The sequence below is a fragment of the Humulus lupulus genome, chromosome 1, assembly GCF_963169125.1.
Source record: "Humulus lupulus chromosome 1, drHumLupu1.1, whole genome shotgun sequence".
NCBI classification, from domain to species: domain Eukaryota; kingdom Viridiplantae; phylum Streptophyta; class Magnoliopsida; order Rosales; family Cannabaceae; genus Humulus; species Humulus lupulus.
The window spans coordinates 164,595,216-164,618,438 of record NC_084793.1 but is presented as its reverse complement, the minus strand read 5'-3'; positions in this window follow the sequence as shown (position 1 = coordinate 164,618,438).

Sequence of the window (23,223 nt, the reverse complement as noted above, 5' to 3'; positions counted from 1 at the left end):
AAACCCAAATTCTTTGTAATCTCGTTTTATTATCAATAAGAGAATAGAAATCATTTTTTGACTTGGTCAATCACTTTGCTCACATGTTTTATTTTCATGATTATTTGTTTAATATAAACTTCTATTAAATCCCAAGCATATAGCTAATCGTATTTATAGTGACATAATCACAGTGTAATATAAATATGATTATATGTTCAAAATAAGTTCGTCCTAAGATTAGTCAGTGCACATGATTTACACTGACTTGCCAATCAACGATATGATCTACTTACATATTGTGGTGTTATGTTCTTTCCAGAACATTTGCAAAGTAGATAAGATCAGATGTATTTGTTACATTGGACTGGACTGATATTGACAATTGATAAGATAAGTAAACATACTATTATTATCTATTCTAGTCATATCATATAGTTGACCATAGGTCAATTCAATCTCAATTCTGAGTGGTTAGTATTCTAATTGATTGTATTATTTGAGTTCTTTGACTTGTTCGTTACCAGCTTACCCTACGGACTAGCCCATACTTACATCTTGGGAACTCGGTAGTATAATTGAGTGGGAGTGTTAATCATAGATATGAACATCTATAGCTTCTGATGAAGAAGTGAAACAATGGTCTCCTTTTAGTTTGGTTCAAGGTGTTAAATGATAGAGATCTCATTTCAGTAATTAAATTAGTTTACTGAAATATCATTTACAAGGAACTAAGTGTTTTAAGGATAAAATACAATGAGGGGTAAAACGATATTTTAGTCCTATCTCATTGTAGACCGACTATAGAGGATTGAGTGACAATTATGATTGTAACAGTGGATAATTAATAGCGTATCTATATTTATTATAGAGTGTTCTATGAATTCAAGAGTGCAATTCCGAGTCTATAGGGGAGTCACGAGGAATTAATAAGTTAGTAAATTTATTTGTTAGATTTACGATAACTTATTGGAGCTTGATTTTATAAGCCCATGGTCCCCATTGTACCTTGGATAAAATGATCTAGAAAGTCTCAATTAATTAATTTAATTATCAATTAGAATTATCAAAGTTGACCAGGTCAATTTTGGATAGTTTCACAGAGTTATGTAATTTTGAGAAGAAAAGAGAAATTAAGGCAGATTTATTAATTAAGATAAATTGGTATCTAAATTAATAAATAAGTTTAAATCAAGTTTCAAATTATAAATAATTAATTTGATAAATGATTTAAATAATTATTTAATTAATTAAATCAATAGAAAATAATACAGGCCTTGATTTTAAGTCCAATGGGCTTATAATCAAATGGGAAATTTCACGGGCCTAAAGCCGATGATAATTTTGACCTAGGGCTTCTAATTGGCTATTATTTTATTGATTTTTTAATTAAATTAAATGGCCTAATTGATTCAATAAAAGGAATGCTTAGAGATAAGTCTAAACATAAGTTTGACAAGTCACAAGTCAGAATTTCTGATAGGTCTAAACACAAATAATTTTCTAAGCCTCTTTGTTACTTTCTCTTCTTCTCTCTGTATATATCTCATGTGTTGAGAATTGCTCACTCTAGTCTAGGTGATTCTAAGGATACTTTGGAAGACTGTGAAGAAAATAGAAGATCGGTTCAATTTCTTGATAATACTCTCCGACAGAAAGGATACAAGGGTTAGAGAAACTGAAGGAAGGACTCATTCATTCCGCTGGTTATACTGTAAGTATTCTTATCGTTGTTTCTCTTTGAATTCAATTTTACAAAACATGTTCTAGGTTATCTCATATTAATTTGTTTAATATTAGATCTACATGAAAATAAATAAAGATCCTGTATAAGTTTTTCCAACAGTTAATACCAACGCGGATTGCCTTTTCCCTTTCGGTAGCCACCACAAAGCCAAAGATTCTCTATTTGAGTTGCCAGATTTGGTTCTAGCTGTACTCTTTGTCCTCGGCCTCGACCCTTCCTCTGCCTCGGCCATGACCTGCATCTTGGTCAACGGCCACTCTCTCAGCTGGGTCTGGTTGATTAACAACTCGACCTCCCCTAGCTCGAGTGTTAGGCACCATCGCAAGTCTTTATACCACAATGTATAGTAGGGAAGAATACTAACCTAGCAATAAAAAATGATCTTGACAGATCAGGCCATAGGATTTTAGTTAGCAGGACGATAAATCCAAAAAGAGAACCCTAACTACACGTCGGGTTTCTACATCTGCCTGCTACAACTACATCAAAGTCCTACAAATTAGTAGGTTTGCAAGGTCTTTACAAAAAGTATCAACAAGACTCTCACAGTATAACCTAATCTAGGCTATCCATCAGGATATCCAGCTTTATGTCAGTATCCTTGTCCGGCTTCTCGGATCCCCCTCTACCTCGAGGTATGCTAACAACCACGGAGATAGGCCAATCCATGGCCTAAATGCTAGCTCGATCTGCATACGGAAGTCATCCCATGTGTCATGATCCAGCCGCCAATGTTTGTGATGAAACCATATATGTGCTGAGCCTCTCAAATAAGTGCTAGCATATAGCACTCTCCCTCACTCGGGCATGTTGGCTCTATCAAGAAATTTTTTCATGTGATGAGTCCATTGCCAAATGACACACCTATGTTGTTGATCGTACTCGAAGTGTCACAGATTCTCATCGTGAAAGATTATATAGTAATCAATCCTAGGCATAGGGATCATGGGTAGATTTCCTATCACAAGGTCACCTATCTCAGGTATGTCAACCATAACCTTCAATTTATAAAACTGAGGTAAATAAAAGAAAGCAAGGGAAACATATATGAAAAGGAAATACCTACAGTGAGTGACGTTCTATCTTTGCGAAATGTACATGTGGGTTGTCTACAGAACCGGCTCAATTCGAGCTCTGATACCAACTGTAACGACTCGGATTTTTAAGATTCGATAATGCAGAAATATAAATGTTTTTGTTTAACCAAATGTCTCAAAAACCCGTATAAAAAAAACTTATAAAAGTCGTATGGCCATACTTAACATTTAATACAAACATATTTTATAAAGAGTAGAGTGAGCCTAATTTATGAAAATAACACAACATTTCCAAAAATAAAACAGCTTCCCAAAAGGTCATTCCACATGTACATTCGCAAGGTAGACTCCAGCGCCCACTACTCTGCCTTGCCCTTTCGCTTACCTACAACATAAAATAACTAGGTAAGCAAAAATGCTTAGTAAGTTCAACTTTAAAACAAAAGCATGCAGGGAATTAGGGTTCCAGATCCATCCGGACCCCACACAATCAATTTCAAGAACGGAAAAGCGTCCTAGAAAACTTATGGTCATGCCTTATAACCAATGACAAATTATTTCCTATAAACAGATAAATTCCTGCACTTAGAAAATCCCAGAACAAGAAGATATAATATATCACGACTATTTCTTATCAACAAATAAATCCCTACACTCAGAAAATCCCAGAACAAGCAGATATAATATATCATAATATAATTCGAGACCAATGCTCGACAACTTCCAACAATTCGGGCATAACACGCCCTCCAACATAAATGCTAATCTGTAAGAAAGAACCGAGTCTCAACACTAAGATCTAGCCAATAAATATCCCCATCAAGGGTAACTATCGAGTTACCTAGGGCATTGCTACTTATCCAAGAGTAAATCCCTCACAAGGGTAACCATCAAGTTACCTGAGGCATCACTACTTATCCAAGAGTGTAATTGAAGTTACAAGGTTTTACAGAGACTTCTATGTTAATCAGTGGTGCTGGTGAGCAGTTGCCCCTAGGATGTTCAGCCTCACTCAAACTTGGCAACCCTTAGTATCTCTAGGCACTCTCACTAAATGGCCAATATTCACGGATACTATCCGGGAATAACTTATCAGAGAACTTGCTTGGGTTCTAACCATTCCTGATTAAGTAAGCATGAGGGCCCCTAGGTTTTAACCAGCAATCCTCACTCCTTGGCCACTCTTCGCGGTAATGAACCGGACATAATAAAATCAAGCAGTGTGAGGATCAACCGTCTAGGATATGACGGATATCTACCACTCATATTTTCTAAATCAGCATTCACTAGACTAACATCTCTAAGCAACTTTCTACGGCAGTGTATATATGTGCATGTGTCCCTATACTAACATACAATACAATAGTCGTTTCATGTTGCAGCCACACAATATAAGTTGACTTACTTGGAGTCATTTGCTCTCAGCAAGATTTCACCCTCCAATGTATAATCCAGTTATGCTTAGCCAATACTGTAATTATCCATACAGTATACTTGGATTAATTATGGCACTTTATAATTTATTAATATTATTTTGGGTAGTTTGGTCATTTTAAAAATCATTTGAAAGGATTAAAGATCCTTATTTGGTTTTAAACCCATTAAGGAAATTCATACAAAAATATTTGAGACTAAACCCTAAGTCTCGAGGAGACCTACCCTATGGTCTCGATACCTAGGCTCGGGTATCACAATAGTATTTTCCTACAATCCGCTAAAAATCTTATTCTTTAAAGGTTCCGCTATTAACCCGTACTTTAAACAGTCGGTAAAATATATAAAATATTTTAGCCGGTATTATATCCCAAAAATACTAATTAAATTCCTGGATTATTTTTCAAGAAAATAAACTCTTTATTTTCTGTTTATTTTTTTAAGGTTTTAATCTCTAAAAACCATTTTAAGAAAATAGCCTAATTTTATCTTAATTAGGAAAACTGTTAAAAATTTCTCATATTGACTAGTTAATTTTTTCTGAAATCAATTAATCAAGTTTACATACTAGAAAAATAATTCACTTAATTATTTTCTCAAAATATAGGGTTTTAAACCCTCTTTTAATTTTTTAACTTATTAATAAATTAATTCTTTTATTTTTAGAAAGAATAAAAATAATTCTCACTAAACTCAAAGTGGTATTTTAGGTCAAAATATGTTTTCAAGACTTACCAAGTTTTTATCTTGCAATAAGCAAAATTTTACTTTTTACCTTAAGTTCCAAAATCTCATTTTTACACTAAGTGTGAAAACCCTATTTTTCACATTTTTAACTACATACTTTGTTAGGTCATAACTTGAAATTTACTTACCCAATTGTTACCAAAATTTCCAAATTCCATTTTTGGTATGTCATTTAGGTCTTTGTAAAATCTTAGGTCAAAAGGAACACTTTTTATTGGTGAAATTATTTTCCAAGAATGAGGTATAAATGACCTTATTTTCAAGTCCCTAATTTTTTCAAACTTTGGCAATTAATAACTTTCAAATAGTTCAGTATTTTGTTACAAAATTTTACAGTAGAATACTATGTTATTCCAAGAATATGTCCACCAAATTTTAAAAAAACTGGGTTCATTTTCCCTATACAGTGGCTGTCCAAACTTTATCCCGAAATTAAGAATACAAAAAAAAAACAACTTTTTACCTAAACTTTGAAATAGCATAACTCGTTCACTTTTTTAACATTTTTGAGTGTTTCAAAAGATCAATTTTATGTACTCAATCTCAAAAGCATCACAGTATAATTTAATTTTATAAAATCAATATACAGTTGATGTTTGACCCTTTGGAAGTCACAGCTCAAAACTTGTATTTTGTTTTACGGTTCCCACCAAAACCCTTAGGGATTTTGGTCCCTATTTTCAAAAATAAACACACAAGCATCATAAAATTATAGAGAAACTACCATATCCTTATTACATCACCAATAAGAAACTTTAAGCATTAAATATACAAAATAATGCTTAAAAATAAAAACCATACAATAACAACCATAAAAAGTGAACTTTTTACCTCTTGTTGTTCTTGCTTAAGGTTTGGATATTCCTAGTAGCTTTCAGTCCTTCAAAACACTTTCAATACCTTAAACAACTTCCCCCCCCCCCCCCCCCCCAACAATATAGATAGTTAGCTATTGAAAGACCTATGGTTAAAAACTTTACAAAGTCAAGTTTTTTTAAACATTACCTTAGGGAAACCCTTCCTAGACCAAAGCTTAGGCTTCCAAGCCTTCTTAGTGTTCTTGAGGTTGAAGATGGAGAGAAAAATTGAGAGTGATTGTGAGAGAGAGGGGGTCGGATTTGGGGGCGTAGAAGGGTGTAGACTACTCTAAAATATCTTAAAACACTTGAGTGTTTTACTATCCACTTTCCATTAACCCTAATATTTAAAATGGGATTTAAAACTTAATTAATTTTGTTCACACCATTTAAAACCTCACATGGTCGGCCACCTCTTTCTATATATGCATTTATATTATTTTGTTTTAATTAATTTTTTTTATAAAGGTTAATAAATATTTCCTAAGAAAAAAAATCCAATTTGACTTCCTATAACCTTTTTCACTCTTATTAAGTTTTAAAAAAAAACTTAGCACATAATAATTAAATTAAATGTCTCTCACATTTAATTTAATTAATCACACAATACATTTTAACCTAAGGTCCATTCATGGAATAAAATTCCCCAATTCGGTAAAATTAAGCATTTAACACAAAATGTCCTAAAATTTCCATTTTCCCTTAGGTTTATCATTTTTTACCAAACTTTAATTTTTATAAATGTATTTTATGCCCAAAATATATTTGTCATAGTTTTTCATTTTATTTTCCAAGATTTTTACCCGATCAGGGTTTTTGTGTAGGTCCAAGACCGAAAGTCTTATCTTGACTTTTAAACACAAAATTCATAATTTGGCTAGCAATAACTCATGGAAATAAATTCCAAACAAATATAATATTATTTAAAATAATATTCTTAACTCGGGGAAAACAATTCCGACCCTAGTTGTTCCAAGGTACTCGAAACGCAGGACGTTACACTTCTTTTCTCTTGACGTACCCTTAAACTCGAATGTTTCTTCTCCCGCTAGGGTGAAGACCACTTTTCTGCGCTTGCAATTGATAACGACTCCATATTTGGTTAACCAATCCATCCCAAATATGACATCGTATTCATGTAGGTCCAAGATTGCAGCACCTGCCCCCTCAGAATTGGCACAGATATGCAATCAAGATTGCAGAGGCAGGAGGAAGAGATCAAGTGTTTAAAACAGCAGGTTCTGTCAGGGAACACCTCTTCCTTTGTTATGCCAGGAGTGGCACCAATTTTGGCTCAGCCTAGGGTTGAGAACAGGTGGGAATTACTATATGAGAGATTTCAGGAATATTACCCTCCAGTTTTTCAGGGAGGCCTAGATGCATTCAGAGCTGAACAATGGATGGGCATGACGAGTTCCATCCTCGACTTTATGGGGGTGGTAGGTCACGATAGGGTGATTTGTGCTACCTATGTGTTATAGGAAGATTCCCAGACTTGGTGGGAGATGGTATCCAAGACACGAGATATAGTTGCAATGAACTGGGAAGAATTTAGGTAGTTGTTTAATGAGAGATATTATTGTGATGCAGTTAAGATTGCAAAGACAAATGAGTTTCTGAACCTGGTTCAGGGAAACACGACAGTAACAGATTATGTTAACAAATTCAATGGGTTGGAAAAGTTTTCTTTTTATATGGTACCCACAGATGTGGCTCGAAAAGAACGATTTATCCAGGAATTCAATTCTAGGATAGCTCAGGGTGTTAGAATCGCCCCAGTACATGAGATATCTACCTATGCTCAGGTGGTAGGGAGGGCTCTTGTTGTTGAGAGCACAGGAAATGAGATATAGAGGGAGAGTGCAGGAGGGCGCAGAGCTCAGGCACTGATACCTCCGTTTATTGGATCAAGCAGGGGCAGAGGCCCCTGTTATCAAAAAAGGAAAGTTAATAATGTATTTAGTACCCGTAGACTAGAAAAGGGGTTCTGAATGGCTCAGATAGCCATCAGGGCAAGGACGAGGATTGGAAACTCTACTCAGAATGTACTCGGTGCAGAAGGTGCCATTTGGGATAATGCCGAGCGAAGGTGTGTTTCTTATGTGGGATGGTTGGGCACCTCAGGAGGGATTTCCCAGGGTTGAGGAAGGATGAACCAAAGGGGACGACAGCTCGACGTCAGCTCGAGTGTTCGCTCTGACACAGCAGTCTGAGTCAGAGACTAAGGCTAAGGTGGGTCCCTCAGTAGTGATAGGTCAGCTTCCTTGTTCTGATTCTTATATTATGCTGATTGATTTTGGTTCCATGTTGTTCTTTGTTTTTTTGCATCTAGTAGAGGCACAGACTTGGTATGTGGATTGTGTGGTTATGTTGGGATGAGAATTTGGTACTCTATTGGTAATTTTTAAGTGATGGGTTAGATTATGGTGGGAAAAGATTCATTAGTTGACTTGATAGAGTTGGTTATGACCGACTTTGTTATGATCTTTGTTATGGATTGGTTAGCTGGGGCAATGATAGATTGCAAGAAAAGATGGTAACCCTTGAGCGTGAGGGTGAAACCCCTTTATATATTTTTTGGCACTGTGCATGGACCCCATATACTTATGATATCTGTACTTATAACTAGAGACCTATTGTAGAGGGGATGCATAGGATTCTTAGCTAGTGTGGCGAATACCACTCAGGGCGTGCCAGTGGGACCAGGACAGACTAGATTAGTATGAGTTTCTAGATGTGTTCCCAAAAGATCTGTCAGGGTTACCTCTACATTGAAAGATAGAGTTGTGATTAACTTGGTGCCAAAGATGGAACCAGTGTCTAGGAAACTGTATTGAATGGCTACAGCAGAGCTGTAAGAACTAAAGGTTCAGTTAAGGGGTAAGACGATATTCTCCAAGGTAGATTTTCGATTTGGTCAGGGAAAAGGATTATGCAGAAAACTGATTTTTGTATCAGGTATGGGCATTATGAGTTCTTAGTCATGTCTTTTGGTTTGACTAATGCACTAGCTGTTTTATGGATCAGATTAACAGGGTGTTCAAAGATTACCAGGATTGGTTTGTGATCATCTTTATCAACAATATTTTCATATGCTCTCAGTTAGAGATTGGCCAAGGCCAAGGAATGCCTCAGAGATCAGGAATTTCCTTGGATTGTAAGGATATTACATGTGTTTGGTGGAAGAGTTCTCAAGGATTGTTACCTCGTTGAAAGAATTGACACACAAAAATCAGAAGTTTGCATGGTCATCAAATAAGTGTGAGAACATATTCCAAGAACAGAAGCGGTGATTGAATACAACTCCAGTTCTGAGTCTTTCTACAGATTAGGACAAGGTTATGGTTTATCGTGACGCCTCAAGACAGGAGATGGTGTAGGATCTTCGAATTTAAATCTAGATGCATGCTTCCTATTATTTTTCCAAACACATAATAGAAACATAGAATAACATGATATACATATGAACATCAGATTTGTAAATTAACATAAACACAAAGATGTAGAAACTTACGAATACGCAACGGAACTGGAACAACTCCTTCCTTCAATCTTTCTAACCCTTGATTCCTTTCTGTACAAAGTATTATCAAGAGATTGAACTAGATCAGCAACACAGTCTTCCTCACCAATCCTTTGATCAACCTAGAACTAGTGTGGGCTGGTTCTCAACATATGAGATAGAGATCTAGAAGAGAAGAAGAAGAGAGAGTGGCCAACAAAGGTTAGGTTGTCTAGGTTTTCACTTACCAATCAACTGAAACCCACTTCCTTATGAAAACCCTAGATATCATATTCCTTATATAGGCAACTTAATGTGCTTTATTTAAATTTAAATTTAAATTAATTAAAAATAATAAACAAAAAATAAAAGCCTTGGGCTGCCATAAATGGACTTTGGCCCAATCTCTTTGTTTTGAATTTAAATCTCAATTGCACCTAAATTCAAAACCTTTTATTTTATTTTTTTAATTAATTAATTAAATCATTATTCAAATTAATTAATTACCCAAAGATTCTCTTTTATTCTCTAAATCTCATATCTTTGTAAATTTTCCAAAATTGACCTAGTCAACTTTAAAAATCCTAATTGATAATTAAATAAATTAATTGATACATTCTAGATGATTTACTCAAAGGTGATGCGGGGACCATGGATCCATGAAATCAAGCTCCAATAAGTTACCGTGAATTTATTTACGAATAATTTCACTACCTTATTAATTCCTCGTGACTCCACTATAGACTAGGAATTGAACTCTTGAATTCATAGAACGTATTTTCCAAACCATAAATACGTTATCCATTGTTATAACCATTACAGTCAGTCAATCCTCTATCGATGACTTACTAACGAGCTGGGTGAAAATTACTGTTTTACCCCTCATCAGTATTTTATCCTTAACTCCCACTAAACTCCTTATAAATGATATTTCCGTAAACTTAATCATAGAAATGAGATCTCAATCATTTAACATTTTGAACAAAGCAATTAAGGAAATCATATTTTCACTTCTCATACAGAAGTTATAGATTTCATATCTATGAATAATACTCCCACTCAATTACACTACTAAACTCCAAGATGTAAGTATGGGCTAGACGGTAGGGTAAGCTGATAACGAACAAGTCAAAAGATTTAAATAATATAATTAGAAGAATATTATCACTCACAATTAAGATCAACTTAACCTATAGTCAACGTTGTGACATTGATTAGATTCGATAACAACGATACTTATTTATCAATCAATAATCAATATCGGACCTAGTCTGATGTAACCAAAAAAATCTGATCTTATCTACTTGGTTAATGCCTTGGACAAGACATCACACCCCGAATGTGTAAGTAGATCATATTGTAGATTTCCTAATAAGTGAAAATCCAATGCACTGATCTAATCTTAGGACTTGTTCTTTTGAACATATAATTACAATTAAAATCAAATGTGATCTAGTCACTATAATTGTAACTATCTATATGCTCGAGATTTTATAAATGTTTGTATTATTTCAATAATCATGTAATAAAACAAGCAAGTAACACGGTTGTCAAACTAAATGATTTCTACTACTTTTATTGACAATTTGAAATCGTGTTACATGTCCAGCATGGTTTTATAAGGGCATAAAACCCACAAACTCCAACTTGCCCATTTAAAACAAATGGGACATGTTTCTCAAAACCATGCATTCTACATGCTTCACAATTATGCTCTCTGCTTATATCTTTGTAAAGGGATATGTAAGATTGCCTTCCAATGCTATCTTCATCACCTTCACATCACGCCTTCGCCACACATCCTAGATAAGGTGGTACTTTCTCTCTATATGCTTTGCTCTTTTGTAACTTCGAGGTTCTTTCGAGGCTATTGCCTCATTACTGTCACTAGAAAAAATGAGTGGTTTATCCATTTCTGGAATAACACTGAGATTCGTATAGAACTTCCTTAGCCAGACTATTTCCTTAGCTGCCATAGATGTGTTGGGGTTTTATGCCCTAATTAAAACCCAAATTCTTTGTAATCTCATTTTATTATCAATAAAAGAATAGAAATAATTTTTTGACTTGGTTAATCACTTTGCTCACATGTTTTATTTTCATGATTATTTGTTTAATATAAACTTCTATTAAATCTCGAGCATATAGCTAATCTTATTTATAGTGACGTAATCACAGTGGAATATAAATATGATTATATGTTCAAAATAAGTTAGTCCTAAGATTAGTCAGTGCACAGGATTTACACTGACTTGCCAATCTACGATATGATCTACTTACACATTACAGTGTTATGTTCTTTCCAGAACATTAGCAAAGTAGATAAGATCGGATGTATTTGATACATCGGACAGGACCGATATTGACAGTTGATAAGATAAGTAAACATACCGTTATTATCTATTCTAGTCATATCATATAGTTGACCATAGGTCAATTCAATCTCAATTCTGAGTGGTTAGTATTCTAACTGATTGTATTATTTGAGTTCTTTGACTTGTTCGTTACCAGCTTACCCTACGGACTAGCCCATACTTACATCTTGGGAACTCGGTAGTATAATTGAGTGGGAGTGTTAATCATAGATATGAACATCTATAGCTTCTGATGAAGAAGTGAAATGATAGTTTCCTTTTAGTTTGGTTCAAGGTGTTAAATGATAGAGATCTCATTTCAGTAATTAAATTAGTTTACTGAAATATCATTTACAAGGAACTAAGTGTTTTAAGGATAAAATACAATGAGGGGTAAAACGGTCTTTTAGTCCTATCTCATTGTAGACCGTCTATAGAGGATTGAGTGACAATTATGGTTGTAACAATGGATAATTAATAGCGTATCTATATTTGTTATAGAGCGTTCTATGAATTCAAGAGTGCAATTCTGAGTCTATAGCGGAGTCACGAGGAATTAATAAGTTAGTAAATTTATTTGTTAGATTTATGATAACTTATTGGATCTTGATTTCATAGGCCCATGGTCCCCATTGTACCTTGGATAAAATCATCTGGATAGTCTCAATTAATTGATTTAATTATCAATTAGAATTATCAAAGTTGACCAGATCAATTTTGGATAGTTTCACAGAATTGTGTAATTTTGAGAAGAAAAGATAAATTATGGCAGATTTATTAATTAAGATAAATTGGTATCTAAATTAATAAATAAGTTTAAATCAAAGTTCCAATTATAAATAATTATTTAACTAATTAAATCAATAGAAAATAATGCAGGCCTTGATTTTAAGTCCAATGGGCTTATAATCAAATGGGAAATTTCACGGGCCTAAAGTCCATGATAATTTTGACCTAGGGCTTCAAAATGACTATTATTTTATTGATTTTTTAATTAAATTAAATGTCCTAATTGAATCTATAAAAGGAGTGCTTAGAGAGAAGTCATCAGTTAAGATTTCTAAGACAACAGATAAGTTTAATCACTGGTTTTCTGATAGTTTTAGATTCTATCTAAACACAAGTCCTTTTCTAAGCCTCTTTGTTATTATCTCTTCTTCTCTCTATATCTATCTCATGTGTTGAGAATTGCTTACACTAGCCTAGGTGATTCTAAGGATACATTAGAAGATTGTGAAGAAAATAAAAGATCGGTTCAGTTTCTTGATAATACTCTGCGACAGAGAGGATACAAGAGTTAGAGAAACTGAAGGAATGACTGTTTCATTCCGCTGCGTATACTGTAAGTATTCCATTCTTTGTTTCTCTTTGAATTCAATTTTAGAAACATGTTTTAGGTTATCTTGTATTAATTTGTTTAATATTTGATATACATGAAAATAAATAAAGATCATGTATAAGTTTTCCCACAAACTGTCCTCAAAGCCTTTGGTAATCTTTATTTTCATGCATGAACATGTTTAAAATTGGATTATTTGATATGTTTGAATAATTGGATGGTTTTCATATTTTAATGAAGCATATTGATTTTATGTGAATTTTAGCAACTTTTAGGCTATTTTGTTGTGTTTTCTATGCTATTAAATTTTATATATGCTTTATTTTGTGTAAAACATGTTAAAAATTAATTAGAAAATGATTTTGGTTTGAAAAATTGCTGAAAAAAAAATTTGGAAAAAATTTGGCCTGGCTCCCCATGCGTGCGCTCACACCCGCACGCCACCCGCGCGCACCAGCCACGGTGAACAGTACCCACGAGTACTATTCATCCAAAAAAAATTTAAATTAAAGAAAATTAAAATTGTGGAAATTTATTATTTATAATCAAAGCCAAAAACATTAGATTTGTTATGTATTTAAAATTGTTTTTTAAAAATAAGATATTTTTGTTAGTTGAGATTTAAATAATTAGATATTTTCTACAAAAATTCAAATTCAAATTTAAAAATAGACTAACAACTTAATTTTAAATCTTTTAATATATTAAAATATTATAATTATGATATCAAATATTTAAGATATTTTCATTTAAATTCTTGATTTTTTTTATTAAATCTTTATTTGAAAATATAAATATCTTTTTTATTATATTGTTTTTAATATTTAAATTATTTGAAATTTGAACCTTGTTAGTTAGATATTTTTATGGATATTTGAATTTGTTTGAATTTAGGGTTGTTATAACTATTTATATTTTTTTTAAATGGTTAAAATATTAGCTAATAGTTGTAACAACACAAGATATTTTTGGAAAATAGTTAAGACATTGATATTAAAATTTAAAATTGGTTAAATGTTGAAAAATATCATTTTTTCAGCCAATTAATAAAATATTTTTTTTATAAATGAGATTTATATTAACTTTGGTTAATTGTTGATAAATCCTATTTAAATTAAATTAATATTTTTTTTCAAATTAACCTAAAATCAAGTTGATTGTTGATAAATGAAATTTAAATTAACTATTGTTAATTGTTGATAAATTTCATTTAAATTGACTTATTTTTGTAAAAATTTAATTAATTCGAATTTTTTGATAAAATTCTAGATAATTGATTGTGGTATTCTTGCAAATGAAATAAATTGTGGTAATTTTGCATAAATTCATAGAATTGCTCATATAGTAACATGATTAGGCCCATCCAATTATAACATGTCTGTTTGCACTATATGTGGTATTTTTGCAATTGGGCTTAGATACATATAGTGGCTCATATGTTTGTTATATATATGGTATTTTGCCAAATAAAATATTCATGAAATGATAGGTTTTATTTGGGCCCATTAGAAAATGTAAAGTTTAAATTCCTCTCTTGTGGGTGATTCCACTTGTGAAGGCCCATTTGCTTTGCATGACTATAGTGGGCCTAATCAATTAATAACAATTAATAAAACGAAGCTTTAAATTCCTGTCTTTTGGACCTTGTATGCAAGATAGGGGCATTTGTAGTGGGAATGACATACTGAACTCAGCCCTCCTCCATACAAGCCCAATTGTTAAGGCCCATTTACCTGAGTTGGACTTAATTGTATAGGTTCATTACATTAGTTAAACCTAAATATTGATTAGCAACAAATTAATTCTAAATTAATTGAATTTGTTTCAATGTGACACTTTAGAATTAATAGGAAATTATAGGACTTTGATTTTAAAAAATTTAATCTGTTTAATTTTTTTTGGGAAAACCAGTCATTAATTTTCTAAAAATAAATAATAAAAATACTATTTTTAATTTTATAATGAGCTTATTTTAAGAATTTTATTCGATCTCCACCATTGGTTTAACATAGTCAATAGCTTAATGGGGCCTCGAGGCGCTTTGATTCGTCCCCCTACGGAAGGTGTTCATTAGTTATTTTGACAAGGTTAGATTTCGAAAGATAGATAATTATAGGTCAAATTCTACTAGACTCACCCCTACGGTGACTACTAGGACTAAATCTGTAATGCCCTGGATAACCAAGACCGCTACACTGTGTGTTTGAAATAGTGCAAGACTTGCTAATCAAGCCATTTAGTTTGAACTGTGTATCTAATGACACAAAGGATTAGGTTAAACAGAATTTGATTCTAAACAGTTAAACTTTATTGAAAACTGACGTTTATTATATGGGATCCCAAATCAGGGTTTAGATAACGTAAATGCAAAATTCTTAATTACAAATAATTGACCAAGCCACTCTAATGGCAAAATATACGTTTTAGGTTCCCGTTCCTATACAAATCCTCGACCGTGGTGGCCGGGCAGCTGACAATGTACACCTCGCCCCCAGAGCTCTCCAACCCATGGCCAACTTGCCTTACCTGCACCATGTAGCACCCGTGAGCCGAAGCCCAGCAAGAAAACATAATATCATAACATAACAGTTTTAACAACTATATAGTTCACAGAGCATAATCCAATAACCACAAAGCATCACTCAGTTCCCAGAAGCCATAATATCCATTCGAGACAACACACTGGTCAATAACCAATAATCCAGCTCCAGATACTAATTAAGCCATAGAAAATAATCTATAACAGATATTCAGCACATACATTCAGATTCAAGATACAATCAATCACATAACACACTCTTATCACATAATATTCAGGGCTGACGACTTAGGCCGCACCCTCTGTTTAACCCACTAACTTCGACCCGCTTAAACCGAGCTCAGTGCATAATAAGTTGTCCTCGGATACCAGTGTCCAAGCCGCGCCCTATGCGCAAGTGTGGATTTCGGCACCCTTAGGCCGTTACCACATGTCCCCGTGGCATAATACCACCTTATGACATTCATACCATTATAGGGAACGCTTAGTCCCAACATATTCACATGGTGTATCACAATCACATAACAACACATTCAAATATAGGGAACGCTTAGTCCCGTCCTATCCACATACACAGGTGCAGTTTTATTACCTTAGATCCAAATGCTTTTATTAGAGAGGACGACCCCCGAGCACGATCCATTCCCGAGCCCTAGCTTATCACCTAGTCACAACCAAGATAATGAATTCCATTAATACTCGGATATAGGTTTCTGGTTATAAAACTAACTCCCAGGCAACCGAATTCCACCAAGCACGGTGGTGAAACCAATCCCGAGCACAACAGACTACCTTCCCGTGTTTAAAACCCTCAAAAACCCATGTGTGCAACCAAGGGCTGCGGCCCTTGAAGCTTAGCCGCGGCCCTTCTCCAAAACAGAGCCAACACCACACCTGAAAGGGACACGCGCCACAGCCCTTGCTTTGGGCGCCGCGGCGCTTGCCTTTGGCCGAGCCCTCTTGGCTCCCTTGCAAGCTAGGGCCGCAGCGCTCTAGAACAGAGCTGCGGCCCTTCCCGTCGAACCCAAAATTTCCACCATTTTCAACCTCCCAACCTTAACCAAAACCATCCCAAAGCTCCCTATTTCCATATCTATCATTCCCAACACTTTTAAGACAACTTTAACATCATAATTCAACAGGAAACCCAATCTAAAACTCATTGCAACCCATGTTTCAATCTCTGAAACTCAAGAACATCAAACACCATAACCAACCATTCAAAACTCAGATTTAAACTTCTAAATCATAAATTAAAGTTTACCTCTTCAGCTGAACCTCTTCTCCAAGCAAAATCCCAGCTAGTTCCCAAGTTCTAGCTTCAATTCAACCTTAAACATAAAAATTATGATTATCTTACTACCCAGAAAACTCAGAGCTTCTAACCTCAAAAACACAGTTTGATTCTCACCTTGGCTTTGATTAAATGTTCCTTGGATAATCCTTGAGCTAAGCTTTTAAATCCCCACTGAAATCCTCTGAAATCCCAGCCTAAATCCTCCAAATTTCCTATGTTTTTCTTGTGTTTTTCCTTAGTTTTCTTGAGAGAGAGAAGGGAGAGAAAATAAGAGTCGATCTAATATTTCTTTCCACTAGCTTCTGTTTTAACTAAGTCTATCCTTTATCCCGTTAAGTCAATCCCGAGCCTCGGGGTGCCGGAAACGTCCCCGAGGGCAAAATGGTAAAATTCCCCAACATTCCCACCTAGACTTCCTAACCTCAAATATATCTCCATATATTTATTTTCATAACCCGATAGTCTAAATAATTACCCGATACCCATAATATCCCTGACTTATCCAAAGTCAACTATTAAGCCTCGTTGTGACTTTCCCCCACTACCTGCTCCCTAGGATCGCCTCGGGCCGCTAATTACAAATGCACACACCTGTACACGCACATATATTTATCCATCTATCCACATAATAATGTGGTCTCAACAATCATCACACCCATTCACATTTATGCCCTAACGGGCCAAGATTACCATTATGCCTTACCAGCCAAATAGGACTCGCATACTTATTCAATACCCATATTCACGCTTTCTTACCATTAATTCTCTTAACCTCCAATTATGCCCTCTCGGCACACTAATCAAGGCCCTTAAGCCTTATTAGTAATTTTGGGTCGTTACAAAATCTATGATTATTAAAACCGTGGGTCTAGCTCATAAAATAAGAGATTTTATTTTCTTATTTTGATCGAATAGTAGGTTGTTAATAGTGGTTTCCATTATTAAATGAGTTTACAACTCTATTTAACTAGTGGTATTTTTTACTCTCGCCAACCGGGACAAAGATATCATAGATTAGTTAAAAACCTAAAGAAATAGAGATATGATTGTTTTTGGTATTTTTTCTCATATCTTACATATTTTTTGTATATGTTGTGCTATTTCTTGAAATTTGTGTGAATAGTAGTTTTATTGAGAAAATGTGATTGATTTCTATTTTATTAGTAATGTGTAGTTTTAAGTTAAGTAGTGTCTACTCCCATCCTTTCTCAACTTTTGATGGAGAAACTCACTAGAGAAAACTCCCTTAATTGGAAGCAGAATATCAACATAGAGTTGATTGGTGACAACTCTGAATTCATCCTGATTGAGGAATCCCCAGAACGAGCATCGTGTCCGCACGTTAGTGATGGCACCATCAATGCTTGTGATGGTACCGTAAATGCTTGGATAGCACCATCTCTGCACGTTCGTGATGGCACCGTAAATTCTCGGATGGCACTGTGTCTGCATGTTCATGCTCAACTCAACTATGGTCTGACACAGCTCATGAATGAGCTTCAGATTATTGAACCTGTCATGGGTGGACCTAGTAAAGGAGGTGAAAATAAGACTACTGATGTTGCTGCTAATCTAGCAGAAGCTCATCCAGCTTTGTCTTCGAAAGCTGGAAACAAGAGGAAAGGTGGACAAATAAACAACCCCAAGCCTACAAAGGCTGCAAAGAAGAGTGCACAACCAAGTGCGCAAACGCCTAAGGGGAAGAACAAGAAAAACAAGAAGGGTAAAGATAAGTTCTTTTACTGCAAAGAGAAGGGGCATTGGAAACAAGATTGCCCCAAGTTTCTAGCAGTGAAAAACAAAGGTAATGATTATAGTTCATTTATCTTGGAAACATGTGTTTTAGAGAATGATAAATCCATTTGGATTATTGTTCTGGATCTACCAACCATGTTTGCAACTCTTTACAGCTTCTTGAATCGTGGGAGGAAGTGAACGAAGGCGACTTAAAGCTTAGAATTGGCAACGGAGTGTTCGTTAAGGTCCAAGCTAGAGGAATAGCTCGTCTAAAGTTCGGAAATGAATACTTAATTTTAAAAGATTTATTTTTTATTCCAGATTTTAGCAGAAATTTAATTTCAGTTTCCATGTTGCAATTAGAACAATTTGTTATGACTTTCACAAGTTCTAATATATCTATTTCCTTCAATGGATCACAATTGTGTATTGCATGTTTGGAAAACGGGCTTTATATTCTGTGACCTAACGAAACCCTTGCTCTTAATAATTATTTATTCAAAGTAGCTAAACCTAGGACCAATAAACGTCAAAAGACCAATAACGATAATATGACGTATTTATGGCACTTGAGACTAGGTCATATTGGCTATGATAGGATTCAAAGACTTACAAAGGATGGAGCTTTGAGGGAACTCACCTTAGGTGAATTACCTGTCTGTGAATCTTGTCTAGAAGGCAAACTGACCAAGCGTCCATACTTTGCAAAGGGTGATAGGGTCAAAGAACCACTTGGTCTTGTGCATTTAGATGTTTGTGGACCTTTGAATGTACAAGACATGGGTAGTTTTGAGTATTTCGTCACTTTCATTGACGATTACACTAGATATTCATGTCTCTACCTAATGCATAGGAAATCAAAAACATTTTCACAGTTTCAGGAATTCCTAGCAATGGCTCAGAACCAATTAGGTAAAACGTTAAAGATCTTGCAATCTGATAGGGGTGGAGAATATTTGGATATGTAGTTCCAAGATCATTTAACTAACTTGGGATTTTATCACAACTTACTGCCCCAGGTACTCTGCAACAAAATGGTGTAGTGGAACGCCGAAACAGAACTTTATTAGAAATGGTTAGATGCATGCTTAGTTACTCAACTCTACCAACTTCGTTCTGGGGACATGAAATTGAAACCGCGAATGACATTCTCAATGTCATGCCATCAAAATCAATCCCCAAAACACCTTTAGAATGCTGGAATGGTTGTGAACCTAGTTTATGCCATTATAGAATCTGGGGGTGTCCCGCTCACGTCCTGAGGAAAAGGGAGGGAAAGCTAGAACCGCAAACTGAAGTATGCATGTTTGTTGGATATCCTAAAGGTACTCGGGGTGGACTTTTCTATAGTCATTCAGAAAAGAAAGTGTTTACTTCTACAAATGCAACTTTTCTGGAAAATGACTATGTCCAGAACTTTAAACCTCGCAGCAAAGTAGTTTTAGAGGAGATGGTTAAAGAATTGAATCCAACCAATGTTCGATTGTCATCAATGCAAGTTGATGATGAAATTCCCACTCTTCACGTCCAACCGACGCAAGTCGGTTTAAATGAAGAAAGTACCACTGTTCCTAAGCAAACAGTCACGGAGCCTCGTCGTAGTTGGAGGGTTTCTAGGAACCCAGTTCGCTATGGTTTGGATGGTAAAACCAATATGGTTGTTGGTGGCACTAGTGATGATGATCCATTGTCTTTCAAACAGGCAATGACTAGCCCTGAAAAGGAACTATGGCTCGAAGCCATGAAACAGGAAATGGAGTCCATGTACTCAAATTCCGTCTGGGATCTTGTGGAAGCACCTAGTGACTTTAAGGCCATTGGGTGCAAGTGGATCTACAAGAAGAAACGAGGTGTTGATGGAAATATCGAGACTTATAAAGCTCGATTAGTGGCAAAGGGTTATACCCAAAGAGAAGGCGTGAACTATGAGGAAACTTTTAGTCCGGTAGCCATGCTCAAATCCATTCGCATCCTCCTATCCATAGCAACCACTCTCGACTATGAGATCTGGCAAATGGAAGTCAAGACAGCTTTTCTTAATGGAAAGCTTGACGAAGTCATTTATATGGATCATCCAGAAGGATTTAAAGTATCTGGACAAGAAGGAAAAGTTTGCAAGTTGAATAGGTCCATCTATGGACTTAAGCAAGCTTCTCGTTCTTGGAATCTTAGGTTTGATGAAACAATCAAGACCCATGGCTTTGAACAAAATATTGATGAGCCTTGTGTTTACCAACTGAAGGCAAATCAAATAGTAGTATTCCTGGTTCTTTATGTAGATGATATCTTACTCATTGGAAACAATGTTAAGAAATTATCAGATGTGAAGAATTGGTTGAGCACTCAATTCCAAATGAAGGATTTGGGTGAAGCAATTTATGTTCTAGGTATCCAGATCATCAGGGATAGAAAGAACAGACTCTTAGATCTATCTCAAGCAGCTTACATAGATAAAGTGCTTGAATGTTTCTCAATGACAAATTCCAAGAAAGGACGTCTACCGTCCCGCCATGGAATTCATCTTTCAAAGAAGCAGTCTCCCCAGACTCCTGAAGAAGAAGATGCAATGAGAAAAGTTCCTTACGCATCTGCAGCTGGAAGTCTGATGTATGCTATGTTGTGTACTAGACCATATATATGCTATGCAGTGGGAGTAGTGAGAAGGTATCAGTCAAACCCAGGACCGGAACATTGGATAGCAGTTAAGCATATCCTGAAGTGTTTGAGACGGGCTAGGAATTATATGTTAATCTACAAGGGTGGTATTCTGAACCCTGTAGGCTACACCAATTCAGATTTTTAGACTGATGTCAATGATAGGAAGTCTACTTCTGGAATGGTGTTTACTCTTGGGGGTGGAGTTGTGATTTGGAGAAGCATAAAGCATTCTGCAATCTTAGATTCCACCATGGAGGCTGAGTACATAGCCGCGTCAGAAGCAGCTAAGGAAATAGTCTGGCTAAAGAAGTTCTATTCAGATCTTGGTGTTATTTTAGAAATGGATAAACCGCTTGTGTTGTTTTGTGAAAATACAGGAGCGATAGCCAACTCGAAAGAACCTCGAAGTCACAAGAGGAGTAAGCATATAGAAAGGAAGTATCACATTATTCGAGAATATGTGGCTAGGGGAGATGTGAAGGATATGAAGATTGCAACTGAAGACAATCTTGCGGATCCGTTTACAAAGACACTACCAGAAGCTACATTTGATAAGCATATCAAGGAAATGGGATTAGTACTATTAAGGCATTAGTTTCAATTAGTGCAAGTGGGAGATTGTTGGGGTTTTATGCCCTAATTAAAACTCAAATTCTTTATAATCTCATTTTATTATCAATAAAAGAATAGAAATCATTTTTTGACTTGGTTAATCACTTTGCTCACATGTTTTATTTTCATGATTATTTTTTTTAATATAAACTTCTATTAAATCCCGAGCATATAGCTAATCTTATTTATAGTGACGTAATCACAGTGGAATATAAATATGATTATATGTTCAAAATAAGTTAGTCCTAAGATTAGTCAGTGCACAGGATTTACACTGACTTGCCAATCTACGATATGATCTACTTACACATTACAATGTTATGTTCTTTCCAGAACATTAGCAAAGTAGATACGATCAGATGTATTTGTTACATTGGACAGGACCGATATTGACAGTTGATAAGATAAGTAAACATACAGTTATTATCTATTCTAGTCATATCATATAGTTGACCATAGGTCAATTCAATCTCAATTCTGAGTGGTTAAAATTCTAATTGATTGTATTATTTGAGTTCTTTGACTTGTTCGTTACTAGCTTACTCTACGGGCTAGCCCATACGTACATCTTGGGAACTTGGTAGTATAATTGAGTGGGAGTGTTAATCATAGATATGAACATCTATAGCTTCTGATGAAGAAGTGAAACGATGGTTTCCTTTTAGTTTGGTTCAAGGTGTTAAATGATAGAGATCTCATTTCAGTAATTAAATTAGTTTACTGAAATATCATTTACAAGGAACTACGTGTTTTAAGGATAAAATACAATGAGGGGTGAAACGGTATTTTAGTCATATCTCAATGTAGACCGTCTATAGAGGATTGAGTGACAATTATGGTTGTAACAATGGATAATTAATAACATATCTATATTTGTTATAGAGCGTTCTATGAATTCAAGAGTGCAATTCCGAGTCTATAGTGGAGTCACGAGGAATTAATAAGTTAGTAAATTTAATTGTTAGATTTATGATAACTTATTGGAGCTTGATTTCATAGGCCCATGGTCCCCATTGTACCTTGGATAAAATCATCTAGATAGTCTCAATTAATTGATTTAATTATCAATTAGAATTATCAAAGTTAACCAGGTCAATTTTGGATAGTTTCACAGAGTTGTGTAATTTTGAGAAGAATAGAGAAATTATGGCAGATTTATTAATTAAGATAAATTGGTATCTAAATTAATAAATAAGTTTAAATCAAAGTTAAAATTATAAATAATTAATTTGATAAATGATTTAAATAATTATTTAATTAATTAAATCAATAGAAAATAATACAGGCCTTGATTTTAAGTCCAATGGGCTTATAATCAAATGAGAAATTTCACGGGCCTAAAGCCCATGATAATTTCGACCTAGGGCTTCAAAATTGCTATTAT